Here is a 15,884-nt window from a genome sequence, read left to right as displayed (position 1 = left end):
AGTCCTTCAAATCCCGGTATTTTTCATGCACAAAGAAAGCCAAAAAAAGTCAGCTTCTTTTTTCTTTTATAGTGTTTCTCTAAATTTCAAGCTAAAAATTGGGATACCAAGCAAATGGCGGAGTGAGGAGGCTTGCGTGGTGTTCCACTGGCCTATGGCCGGAACTCGAAGAAGATATAGGGTTCGGCTGCCTTGAAACTTCAAGTAATTTTGAGGATAACAGAATACTGCCTAACTCTACTATAAAACTACTATAAAAACTAAAGCATAATAACTAAAAAAGATGATTAAAAGATGGATTTCTTTGTTTTAGAAAAGATCTTTTCTTCACAATTATAACATGATATTTATAAATGCTCTTAACTAGTAAGATGGATGCTAATGCTTGGATATCGACACTTGTCCTCGTTGTTGTATGCCACATAGGCCAATATTGCCAAAGTAGGTAGTGCTTCCTTTCTTCTTACATCATGGTGTGGAAAAATAAGAATTATTACTCTTTTGAGCACTTGCCTTTGCTATTGTGTCACATTGGCCACTACTGTACTTGGTGGGTAGTGTTACCTTCATCTCACAACATAGGTAGTGGAGAGATGGGTACCACTATTCATTTTGGACTTTGTCCATTCTATTATGTGCCACATAGACCGTTATTGCTATCCATGGTAAGTAGTGTAACTACATCTCCCACATTAGGGTAGTGGTACTCTTAGCCTATTAGCCTACACTCTTAGCATACCGAGGCATATCAGCTTGCACTCTTAGCATATCAGTCTACATCCTTAGCATATCGGCCTGCACCCTTAGTGTATCAGCCTACATTCTTGATATTTCAGCTTGCTTTTTTTATACTTGGTATAATGTTAGCATCTTTTTAGTAGTAATTAGCCTAGTAACTGTGTATTTCATCCTATTGTCTGAGTACTTCAGACAACTGACGAGTATAACTTAGCCTACTAGCTATATATTTCAGCCTATTGGTTGAATGATTCAGCCTGCTGATTATGTTCTCGGTCTGTACCTTGGTATCTGATCAAAGGTTGACTTCCATCTAGAATATCTTATTCGGTCTGTAAAAAATGCCCCTTCTGAAAATTTGCTATTACTTGATGTATATTGGATGACGTTTCGAGTCCTGTTATTGAACGATCTTCGTATCATAACCATTGGTATAGATGTGGTGTAAACATTGCTCTCAATATCGTATTAGCCAATGGTCAAGAGGATGATAGGATGTACCTAGAACCACATGCATCAGCCTAGTTTTGGACTTGGTAGTCATCCAACTTGGCCAATTTGAAAGAAAAGATAACTAGGATCACCAATCACTTGCTTCACTTACCAAGGAGATTGATAGATATACCTCATTGGAAAGGTGAATTTGAGCGGCATGCATAGACCATGGAGGATATGGTGGAGGTAAGATCCATGGTGGTGCTTGCCCTCCAAGGAGAGGATTGCATAGAAAATTTCAAATGGTGTATACACAAACTATTGATATTTAGTCATCTCCGGTGTTGATATTCTATCATCTCCTTACAATTTGGAAAATTCAAGTACATTGTATCCTTTGGAAAATTCAGGCTTGATCATACCATTAGGGTTACAGTTTCTGATAAGTCGGCCTATTAACAGACTGACATACAAAACCAAGTTGTTCCCTAACCAAGTCTGCTAGCTGGGATAGATTTGGTAGGGGCTGGCCTTGATTGTCCTAGTTTTGATATAGCACATAGGTTATTCGGAAGGAATGGAATGACTAATGTGATGTAAAACCTTCACAAAGAGAAAAAGCCTCCTACTCTTAAAAGCTTCCCGGCCGGCCAATCTATGACAACCCCACAACAAAGAGTTGTTGTAGTGGGCCATGCGGATTTGGTTGAAATAATAGATTCCAATATGCATTGAAAACACCAATATCGGTCTGATTTTGGCTTCCATCCCACACTTGAGGTATAAATGCCGAACTTGGGAGGTACATTCCTTGAGGCAATTGATCTCCTTGATAAAAAATTTGGCGGCACACTCCCAATTGGTGAGTACACATATTTTCCCCCAGCATTTACCACCTAGTTTCTCAAAAGTATCAAGTTTACTGTTGGAGCTATTTGTTACATTAGACTACCAATCCCCTTATATTGGTGTTAGGGGCCACATAATTTACTGGGACAAATTCTCCCTCATGATCTGTAGCAATCAAGGTATTGCGTAATGGAGCACTTTACCCCCCATCACTCATGGTTAGGCCCATTCCAATTGATGTGTTCAATTGCCCCTAGTACTAACAACCACTTCAGGCCTATTCATATTCCCTTGCTGACTGATTGGGTCTCCACTGATAACCACACTTGGCCAATAGTTGGCTAAGGTAACTACCTGTAAAGGGGCTTGCGAGCTGGCACGGACTTTATTGTTCTGTGTGTATGACTTCGTTCCTTCCCCCACATAGTACTTAGCCTTACCCTTATCATATGACATAAGTTTTTGTAAGTCGGGCCATTTTAAAATCTTCACACTACCATACTATAGATCTTGGGTAGGTAATCTATAAGCAACCTGAGGATTGCTTTGAAATATTTGCACATTTGGAGATGTATTATAAAACAACTACGAGGACCGATTCTGCTCGGCCAATACCGCAATCAACCTATCAAATTGCCTGGATATTTGCATAAAAGAATTCTCTTGTTGGCTAACTAACAGTCTCATAAACGTAGCAAATTGGCTTGTCAATGCCTCTAAAAGATTCTTTTAACTCTCATCCAAATGATACTTAAACTGGGTGATGGTGTTATACATCTGTCTAACTACCCATTTGAATTACCCCGTAATCAGAAGCTAGCTTTTTTGCTGGCCAGCATTCCTTTAGGGGAGAATCATCCTTTTTCTTTGACAGCATTCCATGTAATATCCCAGCAAGCGTGCCAAAACTTGTTTTCCTAATTTTTAGGCCGAAAATCATGACACCAAGCAAATAGCGGAGCAAGGAGGCTCACACGGTGTGCCACCAGCCTATGGCCAAAACTCGAAGATAGGATAAGATTAAGAGTTTAGAGTTTGGTTTTCACTTTGAATGTACCCAAAAAGACCAAAGAGGGCCATTCAAGATATCATTGCTTTATATCTTGATGACTCAGCCAATACCGGAAAGATAGCGGAGATCTGCAGTGTGATTGATGTCTTGCTATGGGTTGATCTGTATGTCGTTCAGATAACAAATTTGACCGCTTTGAGAAGCCAACTTTTTAACTTTATTACTATAGCAGTTGAAAAGGTTGGATATATGACATCTTAGAACAAACAGTTTGAGCTCGACATAACAGTGCTGGAGAATGAAGTCATCCTATGCAAGAGCTCCTGTGACAACTTTCTAGCTGAGGTTGCTTCAATTGAACAATTGATTTCTCTTGAGCTCAACTGGCGGATGTTGGCATGAGGTTGTTGAAGATGAGTATCGAGGAAAAGGGGGTATATGAAGTGAAGCTGCATGTTTTGGCTGAAGCATGTATCAGATTTTAAGACTATGTGTCTTGGTTTCCCGCCCTCCTTGCTAAGATGGCCAACACCGATCTCTTGGCTAAGATAAACTACAATTGATGAGTTAGGCCCCATTTGGCAAAGCTTTTGGTGGGCTAAAAAGTATTTTTTAACCCTCCAAAAGTACTTTTGAATAGTATAGTGATATTTGGTGTATAATCGAAAAGTTGTTTTAGCTTTGCCAAAAAGCTGAAAACGTCTATTTGGAAAAAGCCCTATTTCATAGTGTCAACCCTAAATGATGAATTTTGATGATTACAAAATACTTGAGTTAATGTTGTGTACTAATGATGTTAGCTTGATTGTGAAGTTTTATAAGTCAAGAAAAATCAGAAGAAATGAAGCACTGCAAAATCTTTATCCTTAACACTTCAAAAACACTTTATTGGATATATTCTAAAAAAAAAATGACCTTAATCCAATCCATGAAGATCAAAGAAAAAGTCTAAAGAACTCTGTCTGAGACACTTGAGTCGACCCCTAAGCAAAAAGAACAAGTTTGAGTCGACTCTGGCACGTTTTCTTCAAGTGGCACAGTCAATGAGTCGACCTCCGCAAGACGTGAGTCGACCCTTGTATAGTTTAAATTAAACAGATGGCTTTTACCGCCTGAGACAAGATTTAATGAGTTGACCCTTGCCTCTAATGAGTCGACTCCCGATAATGAAGTGTCGATCCTTATGTTTGAAGAGTCGACCCCAGCTCAGTCTCAGCGTTGGTCAGAAAGATTGTTTAATGAGTCGACCCTTGTGTTTGAAGAGGCGACCCATGAAGAAGATGAGTCGACCCTTATGTTTGAAGAGTCGACCTCAGCTCAGTCACAGTGTTGGTCAGAAAAATTGTTTAATGAGTCGACCCTTGTGTTTGAAGAGGCGATCCCTGAAAAAGATGAGTCGACCTTTAAGTTTAAAGGGTCGACCTTTTGAAGTTGCAGCAGCAAGAGCCGTCTCAATAGCCGACCCAGGATAAACATGAGTTGACCCCTGGACTGCATGAGTCGACCTCTGTACAGCTGGCACCACAATGGAAACCTTGTAACAAATTTTGTCTTTTTCTGTAACAGAAAAGATTCCTATAAGAATGGCAAGAAAAAAATTTGAATTCCTCTAAAAAACTAGTCTATAAATTCAAGAAAACCTCAGAAAGGAAATTGAACAAAGGAGAGATATATTCAATTAAGAAAAAAAGATTCCACAAGAAGAAGAATCAAAAAGAGAAGGAAAAAGCAAAAAGTTCATCATCCTCACCTGTATTCTTCAAAAACTTGCTTTTGTGAGGAAATCAGTCATAGCTTCTCATCCATTGCGTCAAGAAGAGTTGGTGCTCAATATTGAAATTCTCATCAATAGACAACCTCTTCATCGGCTTCAACATTGCTTCTATTGATTCATTCTATATTTTTTGAAGTTTTAGTTTTCTGGTTACAATAATCATTTATTTGGATTACTTGTTGCTGGAACAGTTTCATCATCTGAAACTTGTAAAGACACTTCCAAGCCTTAATTGGAAGTTGTTGAATCGGGAGAATTCAGCAAGAAAAAAATTTTGGTTGGTTTATCTGAAAACCAACTGAGTTGTTTGTGAGCCCGAAAAACAAACTGTGTAAAGGTTCTTAGTTGGTTGCTTGGAAAAACCAACTAGGTTGTTTGTGAGCCTGGAAAAATAAATGGTGATAAGTTCTCGATTGGTTGCCTAGAAAAACCAACTGGATTTCTGATTGTGAGCCCAGAAAACAATCAAGTTGTAATCTGCAAGATTATATTGAAGTCTCAAGCTTGGCTTCGAGAGTGGATATAGGTGCTGGGGGTGCACCAAACCACTATAAATCTCTGTGTTTGTGTGTGGCTTGTCTCTCTCTACCGCATTCTTCTAACTATTTTTCTCACCTTACTTACTGTATTATTTGTGCTGTTTTAATTCCACTGCTAGCTCTCTGAGTCTACAAAAGTACTTTAGTGGGTTCATAAGTCATTTAGTTCATTATTTTTTAAAAGACCCAATTCACCACCTCCCTCTTGGGCTGCACCTCTGGGCAACAAGTGGTATCAGAGCCTGATACTCACAACCACTTATTGGTCTAACAATCAAGAGTTAAAAGTCATGGTAGCCTCTTTGGGATCTTCTATTGCCGAAGGACAATCTACCAACAGACCACCTCTTTTTAATAGCATAAACTTTACTTATCGAAAAGCACGTATGCGTATTTTCATTCAAGCATTTGACTATGATTTATGGACTGTTATTATCAATGGACCTCACACACCAACTAAGATTATTGATGACATCACCTCATTCAAACCTAAAATTAAATGGGATGACCATGATAAAAGGATGGCTCAGCTGAATGCAAAAGTCATGAATGTTCTTCATTATTCTTTAGATGCAAATGAATTTATTCGTATATCTATCTGCATGACCGCTAAAGAAATCTGGGATAGGCTGGAATTTACTCATGAAGGCACTAACCAAGTCAAAAAATCTAAAATCAGTATGCTTGTGTATAAGTATGAACTATTTAAAATGGAAAACAGTGAGTCTATAACTGAAATGTTTACTAGATTCACTGATATTATAAATGACTAGAAAAGCCTTGGTAGATCTTACTCTAACAGTAATCTTGTTCGAAAAATCTTTAGGTCTCTTCCTAGAACATGGAAAGCAAAGGTCACTGCCATCCAAGAAGCCAAAGATCTCAACTCTCTTCCACTGGAAGAACTGCTGGGTTTCTTAATGACTCACGAGCTTTCAATGAGACAAAACCTTGAGGAAGACGAACCCAAGAAGTGCAAAACCATTGCTCTTAAGTCCACTCAACTTGAAGATGAGAGCGAGGATTCTGATTCTGATAACAGTGAGGAAATGGCCCTGATTACAAGAAGGTTCAGAAAGTTTTTCAAAAAAAAAAAGAGAAAACTTCAAGAAAAGGCCTGTAATCAAGAGGGAGCAAAGCAAGAAAAACAACAAGGAACAACATGTTTCCTATGAATGCAAAAATCCAGGATACTTCAGAACTGACTGTCTCTTATTAAAAAAGGTTCCAAAAAGATTGAAGAAGAAAGCTATGCTGGCTACTTGGAGTGACAACGATGATTCCAGCTTTAGAGAAGACGAACAGCAACAGGAAGCTGCAAATCTGTATCTAATGGCACATGACAATGAGGTATACTCAAATGCTCAATATGATTTTACTTTTGATGAACTTCAAGATGCTTTTTCTGAGCTTATGATTGAATGTAAAAAGCTTAGTTTAAAGAATAAGGAGCTGAAAATTAAGAATCAATTCTTAGAAAAGAAAAATGCTCTGCTTATGAAAAATGAAAATGAACTGCATGAAGAAAATCAAAAGTTAGCTAAAGAAGTTGATAAACTGAAACCTATAGTAGACAAATTCACTTTAAGCTTTGAAAAATTAAATCTAATTCTTGAAAGTCAGAGAGCCAAAAATAGAAATACATTGCATACAATCCTATAAGCCAACATCTTGTAAGTAATGTTTCGATTAAGAAGATAAGGATTCCAAAAGAAAGTATTATTGCTAACCTGCAAGGACCCAAGAGAGCTTGGGTATCTAAGATGAAAGCCTAAATTCTATTTTTCAGGAGTGTCTAGCATCCCATGAATCAAACAGAAGATGGTATTTGGATAGTAGGTGTGTTGCCCAGATAGACAACCCAAGAGGGGGGGTGAATTGGGTTTTAAAATAATTATTACAATTAAATATTTTATGAAATACTAATTAACACCTTTTGCAAGTTGATTAATTAGATGCTATGTGCTGTGAATGAAATGAAGATAAGGAACAACAGAGCAATCACAAACACAAGGAATTTATAGTGATTCGGAGCTAACCCTTGCTCCTACGTCCACTCCCCAAGCCTCACTTGGGAATTCACTATAACCCCTCGGATTACAGCCGGTTGTTTTACAAGCTCACAACCCAACTTGTTGTTTTACGAGGTCACAACGAACTCAGTCAGTTTTTCCTGGCTCACCGACTAGAACCGCCCGATTGTTTTCCCGGGATCACAATCAAACCCTTACACGTTGGTTTCAACCTAGGCTCACCAACAAACCTTTACACCCTTGATTCAATCTCCTGATTGAATCAAGTAAAGGACAAATGGATAGAAGGAACAAAGAGAAAAATACAGTTTCTAAGAAAGCAGATATTCAACAATATAAACAATAGAGAAGTTAAGAGCCCTTAAACTAGTTTATGACGATGTAGAGGAGGGCTTCTCGAACTTTGGGTCTCCTCTTGAATGTCTTGAAGACTTGAAGGCTGAAGGAGACTTCTTTTAATGCTGGGAAGAGTTGGTTGAATGGAGTTAATGGCCCTCTTCCTTCTTTTCTGTTGAAATCAGTTTGCAGATGAAGATTTCTTGTTTTCTTAGAGTGGAATGTCACTTCTCTGCCGTGCTACAGTTCTCTGTGGCTATTTAAGCCATTTCCCACGGAAACTAGCCGTTAGACACAATCTACTAGCCGTTCTGCACATTCTGCACATCCTGACAATGTGTCCGTTGGGATCGGAGTCGACTCGCGTGATCTGGAGTCGACTCGGCTATAGCAGGAGTCGATTCATGCTTTTCTGGAGTCGGCTCGGCAACTGTTCCGGATTTGAATTAAAGTGGTCTTCTCGACTGGGAGTCGACTCGACTTAACCCGGAGTCGACTCCCCAAAATCTGGAGCTGACCTGGCACTTTTGGAGTCGACTCATTCCAAGGAATCCATAGAGGTATTCTTCAACTTCGCTCACTCAAGTCGACTCAAAAATTCTGGGAGTCGACTCGGCGCTCAGAGACCGAACTCCCGATCTTCTGTCTTTTGGCTCGTGCAGTCTTGGAGTTGACTCGGACTGTTTCGGAGTCGACTCGGCTCTCAGTATCCGAAAAACAGTCTTCTGTCTTTTTGGGGTAACGCTGCCTTGGAGTCGACTCGAACTGTCTTGGAGTCGACTCGTGTCTCAGAGACAAAAATACTATCTTCTGTCTTTTTAGGGTCGCGCTGTCTCGGAGTCGATTCGGGCTTTGCGGGAGTCGACTCGGCTCTCAATGTCCGAAAGTTGCTCTCTGACTTTTGCCTTGTATAACACTGAGAGTCGACTCACGCTTTCTTTGGAGTCGACCTGCCAACCATCGGAGTCGACGCGCGTTCCTCAGGAGTCGGCTCGGCTCTCAGGGTCCAAAATGACTTCTCTGTCTTTCTGTCTGTAACTCCCTGGAGTCGACTCATACTACTCCGGAGTCGACTCGGCAAGCATCGGAGTCGACTCGCACTCTTCAGGAGTCGACTCGCTGACAGGTTTTGAGTTGGATCTTTCTGTTCGTCTGTTTGTTCTCAGTCGGAGTCGACTCATAATGTTCCGGAGTCGACTCGAGCCTGTGCCAGTGCTTCTGATACGCTTGGAGTCAACTCGTAAAATCCCGGAGTCGACTCGAGTCTCAGACTTTGGTTCAAATTGACTTCTTAACTTATCCAAAATGTCTTGAACCAAATCTAGAGACACTTAACCATAAATTTACTAGATTTTCACTGAAACACTAGATTGAATTCATTAGTGAACATAAGATATACTCAAATGCTTTGAGCTCATCAAAATCAAATAGGGTTATAATCAATCACTCCACAATCTCCCCCTTTTTGATGATGACAAAACATTGAGTATATGTAAAGTGAATTGCTCAATAAACAAGGAAATTTATAATAAAATTTTAAAATAAATTCAAGTGTCTGGTTATTTAATTTATCCAAACTTGAAAGGTGTGAAACAATAAATTTTGAAGTTAAAGCTCCCCCTTTCATTTGGAATTATATAAGCCTTCATGTCATGCAATCAATTGTTTGGCTTATATATATTTAGTGATTTTGCTTTCTTAAAAAATTCAGATTCTCCCCCTCAACACATGCATTCAACTTTGTTTTGATTCTCTGAAATTTCTTTTAGTGTGTGAAAGCTTTTGAACTTAAATTTTTGGTTTTTAGAGGGAAAATCTGCCAATTTGTTCTTAAGTATGATTCAACTAATCTCCGAATATCCCTTGAATAGATTCTGGAGATTACTCCATTAGGAGCCCCAACAGAGAGATAATGAGCCTCGAGGTATCGAATCCACTAAGAACAAATTATTGTGTGTTTTAAAAGTTTTCTTTTTATTGATTTTCATTGATTCCCTTTACATGTCTATTCAATATATTTCTCCCCCTTTTTGTCATCATAGCAAAAAGGAAGTAAGTAGAACACACAAGCAGTTAGAGATTAATTTGCTCAGTCAGAGTCTCCTGGAGTTTGTCCAACTCGGCGATCAACACATTCGCCAGTCGCTCGGCCCCCTGAGTCTTAGTGCCCATGTCATGTCGGATGTCATCTCGCATCTTCCGTGTGTTGCTTGTGACATCGCTCATGTTGGAGAATTGGGCTTGAATAAGGCTTCTGACATTGAAGATCTCCTCCCTCAGATGAGCCGTCATCTCGGTCACGGCTGATAAGGAGGGAACTAATGCAGAAGAGGGGGCAGGGGCTGGACCTCGGAGCTCCCTCAGTAGGTCGTCCCGAAGATCTCGTACAATCTCCTGTCGCAACTCCCGGAGCTGCTCAGGAGAGATCCGGACCTCTGTCGGCTGAGTGGGTGGTGCTGAAGAGGAGGGTCCGGCAGAAGTAGATGGTGCTGAGGTGGAGGGATAGGTGGAAAAGTCTGAATCAGGATCAGGACTGGGGGAGTGTCTAGTAGTAGGTGTGGAGGAGGATGGTTTCCTGACCCAGGTTCCCTCTACCTTATGAAATCCCATCCTGTGTAGGGTTCCCTCACCCATGCGATCTGTCCATCGCAGTGCGCGAGAGGGTTCCCCCTCAGGAATGGGGATCTCGGACTCCCTAAAGATCAGGGTGTACATCATCCCATAAGGAAGGGTGAGCCTAGGTCTATCTAGTGGCTCACATAGGTATTTGTAAATGAGTTTTGGGAAGTTAATTGGAGTATCATGAAGGATGTAGAACATAAGGGCTAGGTCCCTCTCAGATACAAAATCGAAGCGGCCGGTCTTAGGGAAAAGGGTCCTAGAGATGATGTTGCCCAGTAGATACAACCCAAGAGGGGGGGTGAATTGGGTCTTTTAAAACTTTTAGACTACTTCTAAAACTTTTCAATTAATTATGCTAAGTTGTATAGATGCACAGTGAAATTTAAACTTAGCAACAGTTTGATGTATAGAATGTGACTTGATTGAATATGCTTGCAACTAAAGGATGCGCGGATAAAAGTTAAGCAAGCAATTTATCTAAGTAAGTAAGTGAGTAAGTTAGACAATGACAAGAGGCATTACAAACACAACAAACATATAGTGGTTCGGTGCACCCCAGCACCTACATCCACTCCCCAAGACCTCTTGGGAATTTTACTATAATCCTACAGATTACAGCTGGTTGTTTTACAAGCTCACAACCCAACTTGTTGTTTTGCGAGATAACAACGAACTCGGTCGGTTTTCACAGGCTCACCGACTAGAACCAACCGATTATTTTTCCGGATTCACAATCAAACCCAGTTGGTTTTCCCACAGGCTCACCAACCACAACCTTACAACAATTGTTTTCCGGGTTCACAATCAACCCAGTTGGTTTTCCCAAAGGCTCACCAACCACAACCTAACACCGTTGGTTTTCCCTTTGGCTCACCAACAACTCTTAACCCCTTGATTCAATTCCTTGATTGAATCAAGTTACAAGATATTAAAACAAAGGTTAAAACAAATCAAAGCTTCTTAAACAAGCAAATGTAACAATATAAACAAATAGAGTAAAGAGAAGCCCTCAAACAAGTTTTGAAGATGAAGGAGCTCGGCTTCTTCTTTACTTGACCCTCTTCTGATTTGGCACGAAGTAGAGGATCACCGAGGCAGCACACGGATGGAGAGGAAGCTTTGGAATTCACTTGGATGCTCTTCTTCTCTCTATTTTACTTTGAATGGCCCTTTTGTGCTTATGGAGGATTTCCCTTGCAATCTCTTTGAGATGTCTTCTCTAAATGTTCTCTCCCACTTCCATACGTTCTTTTTTGGTTCTCCTCTTGATTTTATAGCTTTAGATGTCGTGGAAACAGAAATCTAGCCGTTAGAGACAAAAATAGAGCCGTTGTGCACGGTCTGCAACTCCTGACAAAGTTTCCGTTGGGATCGGAGTCGACTCGCGCGATCTGGAGTCGACTCGCCTGTTGCAGGAGTCGACTCGTGCTTTTCTGGAGACGACTCGGCCACTGTTCCAAATTTGAATTAATGTGCATGCCTTGTCCTAGAGTCGACTCGGACCAAACTGGAGTCGACTCGCCAATAGTTGGAGACGACTCGGACACTTAGGGGTCGGCTCATTCTTAGAAATCCAGAGGACATACTTTCTGATTTTCTTCCTCGAGTCGACTCGGATTCTCTTGGAGTCGACTCGGCTCTCAGAGCCCGAAAACTGATCCTCTATATTTTGGGGTCACGCTGCCTTGGAGTCGACTCGAACTATCTTGGAGTCGACTCGCCTCTCAGAGACGAAAATACCGTCTTCTGTCTTTGGGTTTGCGCTGCCTCGGAGTCGACTCGAACTATCTTGGAGTCGACTCACCTCTCAGAGACGAAAATACCGTCTTCTGTCTTTGGGGTTGCGCTGCCTCGGAGTCGACTCGAACTTCGCGGGAGTCGACTCGGTTCTCAGTGTCTGAAATTGGCTCTCTGACTTTTTGCCTTGTTTTCCTCAGGAGTTGACTTGCCAGCCATCGGAGTCGACTCGAGTTCTTCAGGAGTCGACTCGGTTCTCAGGGTCCAAAATAGCTTCTCTGTCTTTCTGTCTGTTACTCCCTGGAGTCGACTCGTTCTACTCTGGAGTCGACTCGGCAAGCATCGGAGTCGACTCGAATTCTTCAGGAGTCGACTCGAGGACTATTCTTTTGAATTTTCCTTTGAATTTGCTCCTCCAACTTGAATCCTTTGAACTTGAAACTTGGGCCAATAAATTGTAGCTTTCTTCCAACTTTTCTTGAGAGCTTTGGAGGCCTTCTTGTGTTCTTCCAACTTGCTATGTTCTTTGCAAAATAAATATCTTTCTCCTTGCAACACAAACATTAGTATTTATACTTCAAGGTTTTGTGATCATCAAAATCAATCTTTAAACCAATCTTTAGGTCATCAGTCTCCCCCTTTTTGATGATGACAAAATTTGGAGTATATGCAATATAAAATATATTGTGTTCTAGAAGTAATGCATAGCTAAGTTGCATAGCTAAGTTGTTTGAAGTAGAAAATATATATCTTTAAAATATACTTCATGATAATGCTCATGATAATGCTTTTAGTTTTAATCTTAACATAATCAACACATAAAGCATTATGAGCATATACCTAGCTATTTCTTCCCCTTTTTGACAACATAAAAAAGATAGTGAAACATTAAGCACAAAGATAAGAATACTCAAATATTTCTTTTCCTTATTGTACTCTGATTTGCATGTCAAATTATTGCAAGGATATGAATCATATAACTCAAGGCAATAATGTTAGAATAAGATTAATGAGCATAGATGAGAGCCAATTAAGATAATTTCAGAGCAGAACACATCGAATGTGATTCCAAAAATAGTTTTTATTGGGTTGTGGAGCCTGATCCATTCCCTTTTTTTTTTCAAGACCCCTATGTGCACTATGGTGGTGGAGGATCAAGGGAAGACAAGCCGAAAAGAGTTCGAAAAGATTCAGAGTTGAATCAGCAAAGAAAAAAAATTTCAGCAAGGTCCGGAGTCGACTCCAGCAGACTTGGAGTCGACTCTGGCACGCAGGCAGACTTGGCACAGTCTTGGAGTCGACTCCAGATCCATAGGAGTCGACTCCCCAGTGTTGGAGTCGACTCGAGAACTCCAGGAGTCGACTCCCACAGGCAGACGAGAGGCCTTTTCTGTGGACTGTGGCCGAGTCGACTCGCAGAATTACGGGAGTCGACTCGAGCACGATTTTCACGCGAGGCTGAGTTATGAACCGGGTTCAAGCCAAGGTTTTTTGAAGCCCTAATCAAAGTAAGAGATTGGGAGGTATATATAGACTTCTTGTGGGACACGAGAGGCGTGTGACAACCTTGAGAAACCCTAGAACTCATCAACGAGAAGTTTCCAAAAGGAGATCCTTTGTGTGCATCAGGAAGACGACGCGTTGCTCGTCTTGAGAGAGATTGTTTTGCTGTAAGAAAGAGAGTTTGTTCTCTTCTCTTGAATCTCTGTAACTTTCTTTGATTATATAGTGAAGTATTGATCTGTGCGGCTGTGGACGTAGGAGCAAGGGACTCCGAACCACATAAACTTGGGTGTCTTGTGCGTTTGTTATTGTTTCTTGCCGTGTTCTTTTTCTCCTACTATTTCTTATATTCCGCAATCGTAGGGTTGAATCCCTAACAACTGGTATCAGAGCCATCTGGTTCAAAGGAAAAAAGTGGGAGCAATGGCGGCTGAAGAAGGCAAGGTCAAGATTGACAGATTTGACGGCAAAGACTTTGGTTTCTGGAAGATGCAGATCGAAGATTATTTATATCAGAAGAAACTTCATCTACCTCTTGAAGGTATGAAACCGACAGATATGTCACAGGCTGACTGGGATTTAATGGATCGTCAGGCTTTGGGAGTTGTTCGCTTGACGTTGGCTCGAAACGTTGCGTTCAACGTTTTGGAAGAGAAGACAACAGCAGGTTTGCTGAGAGCATTGTCGAATATGTATGAAAAACCCTCGGCCTCCAACAAGGTGTACCTGATGCGCCGTTTATTCAATCTGAAGATGAGTGAAGGTTCCTCTGTTACTGATCACATCAATGAGTTCAATCTGATTACGAGCCAGTTGAGTTCGGTGGAAATCAGTTTTGAAGATGAAGTTCGTGCCCTAATTCTTCTATCCTCCTTGCCAGAAAGTTGGGGTGCAACGGTGACAGCTGTAAGCAGTTCCTGCGGCTCAAACAAACTGAAGTTTGAGGAGGTTCGAAATCTGATACTCAGTGAAGATATCAGAAGGAGGGAGTCTGGTGTGAAACCTGGTTCGATTCTGAACACATCTGAAGGCAGAGGAAGAACTGTGCAACGCAGTGAAAACCGTGGCAGATCGAAGTCTAAGAGGAGGAGCAAGTCTAGATCGAAAGGCGATGGCTGCTGGCATTGTGGCAAGATGGGCCACACGAGAAAGAATTGTTGGCTTAGAAAGAAGAATTCAAGCAAGGGGCAGAACGAGGTGTCCGTGAATGCAACCACAGATGAAGCCAACGATGCTTTGATTCTCAGCGTGGACAGCCCTATGGAATCGTGGATACTAGACTCTGGAGCTTCGTTTCATTCCACCTCACGGAAGGAGTGTATGCTAAACTACACTGCAGGAGACTTCGGAAAGGTTTATCTCGCTGATGATGAGCCTTTAGATATTGTGGGGACAGGTGAAGTTCATATCAGGATGATGAATCAGTCAGTGTGGAAACTGAAGAATGTGAGGCATATCCCAGGCTTGAAGAGAAACTTGATTTCTGTTGGGCAGCTTGACAGCGAAGGGTATGTTACTACCTTCGTAGGTGGTTCATGGAAAATCACCAAAGGAGCTATGGTGATAGCACGTGGGAACAAGTTGGGGACTCTCTACATGACCAATGACACCAAGGATACGGTGGCATTAACAGAAACAGGTGCAGATAGTTGTCTTTGGCATCGCAGACTTGGACATATGAGTGAGAAAGGTATGAAGATGATGGTGAAGAAGAACAAGCTAGCAGATCTGAAAACTGTTGATGTAGGTCTCTGTGAAGACTGCATATTTGGGAAGCAGAAAAAGGTTAGTTTCTCAAAGGGTGGAAGAACACCGAAGACAGAAAAGCTAGAGCTTGTACACACAGATGTGTGGGGGCCTTCACCGGTTGCATCTCTTGGAGGCTCACACTATTATGTCACGTTCATTGACGACTCTACCAGAAAGGTTTGGATTTATTTCATGAAGCACAAATCAGAGGTATTTGTCACCTTCAAAAAGTGGAAAAGTCTGGTGGAGAATGAATCTGGTGCAAAGATAAAACGACTAAGGTCTGACAATGGCGGTGAGTATGACAGCAGTGAGTTCAAGGAATTCTGCGCAGTGAATGGAATCCGAATGGAGAAGACAATACCGAGCACACTGCAGCAAAATGGGGTGGCTGAGCGAATGAACAGAACCCTGAACGAGAGAGCCAATAGTATGAGGATCCATGCTGGTTTGCCCAAGATGTTTTGGGCTGAGGCAGTCAACACCGCAGCGTATCTAATAAACAGAGGCCCGTCGGTTCTCCTAGATTGCAAATTGCCTGAAGAAGAGTGGACAGG

Source organism: Phoenix dactylifera, unplaced genomic scaffold, assembly GCF_009389715.1.
Source record: "Phoenix dactylifera cultivar Barhee BC4 unplaced genomic scaffold, palm_55x_up_171113_PBpolish2nd_filt_p 000386F, whole genome shotgun sequence".
Classification (NCBI taxonomy): domain Eukaryota; kingdom Viridiplantae; phylum Streptophyta; class Magnoliopsida; order Arecales; family Arecaceae; genus Phoenix; species Phoenix dactylifera.
This window is presented reverse-complemented; position numbering follows the sequence as displayed.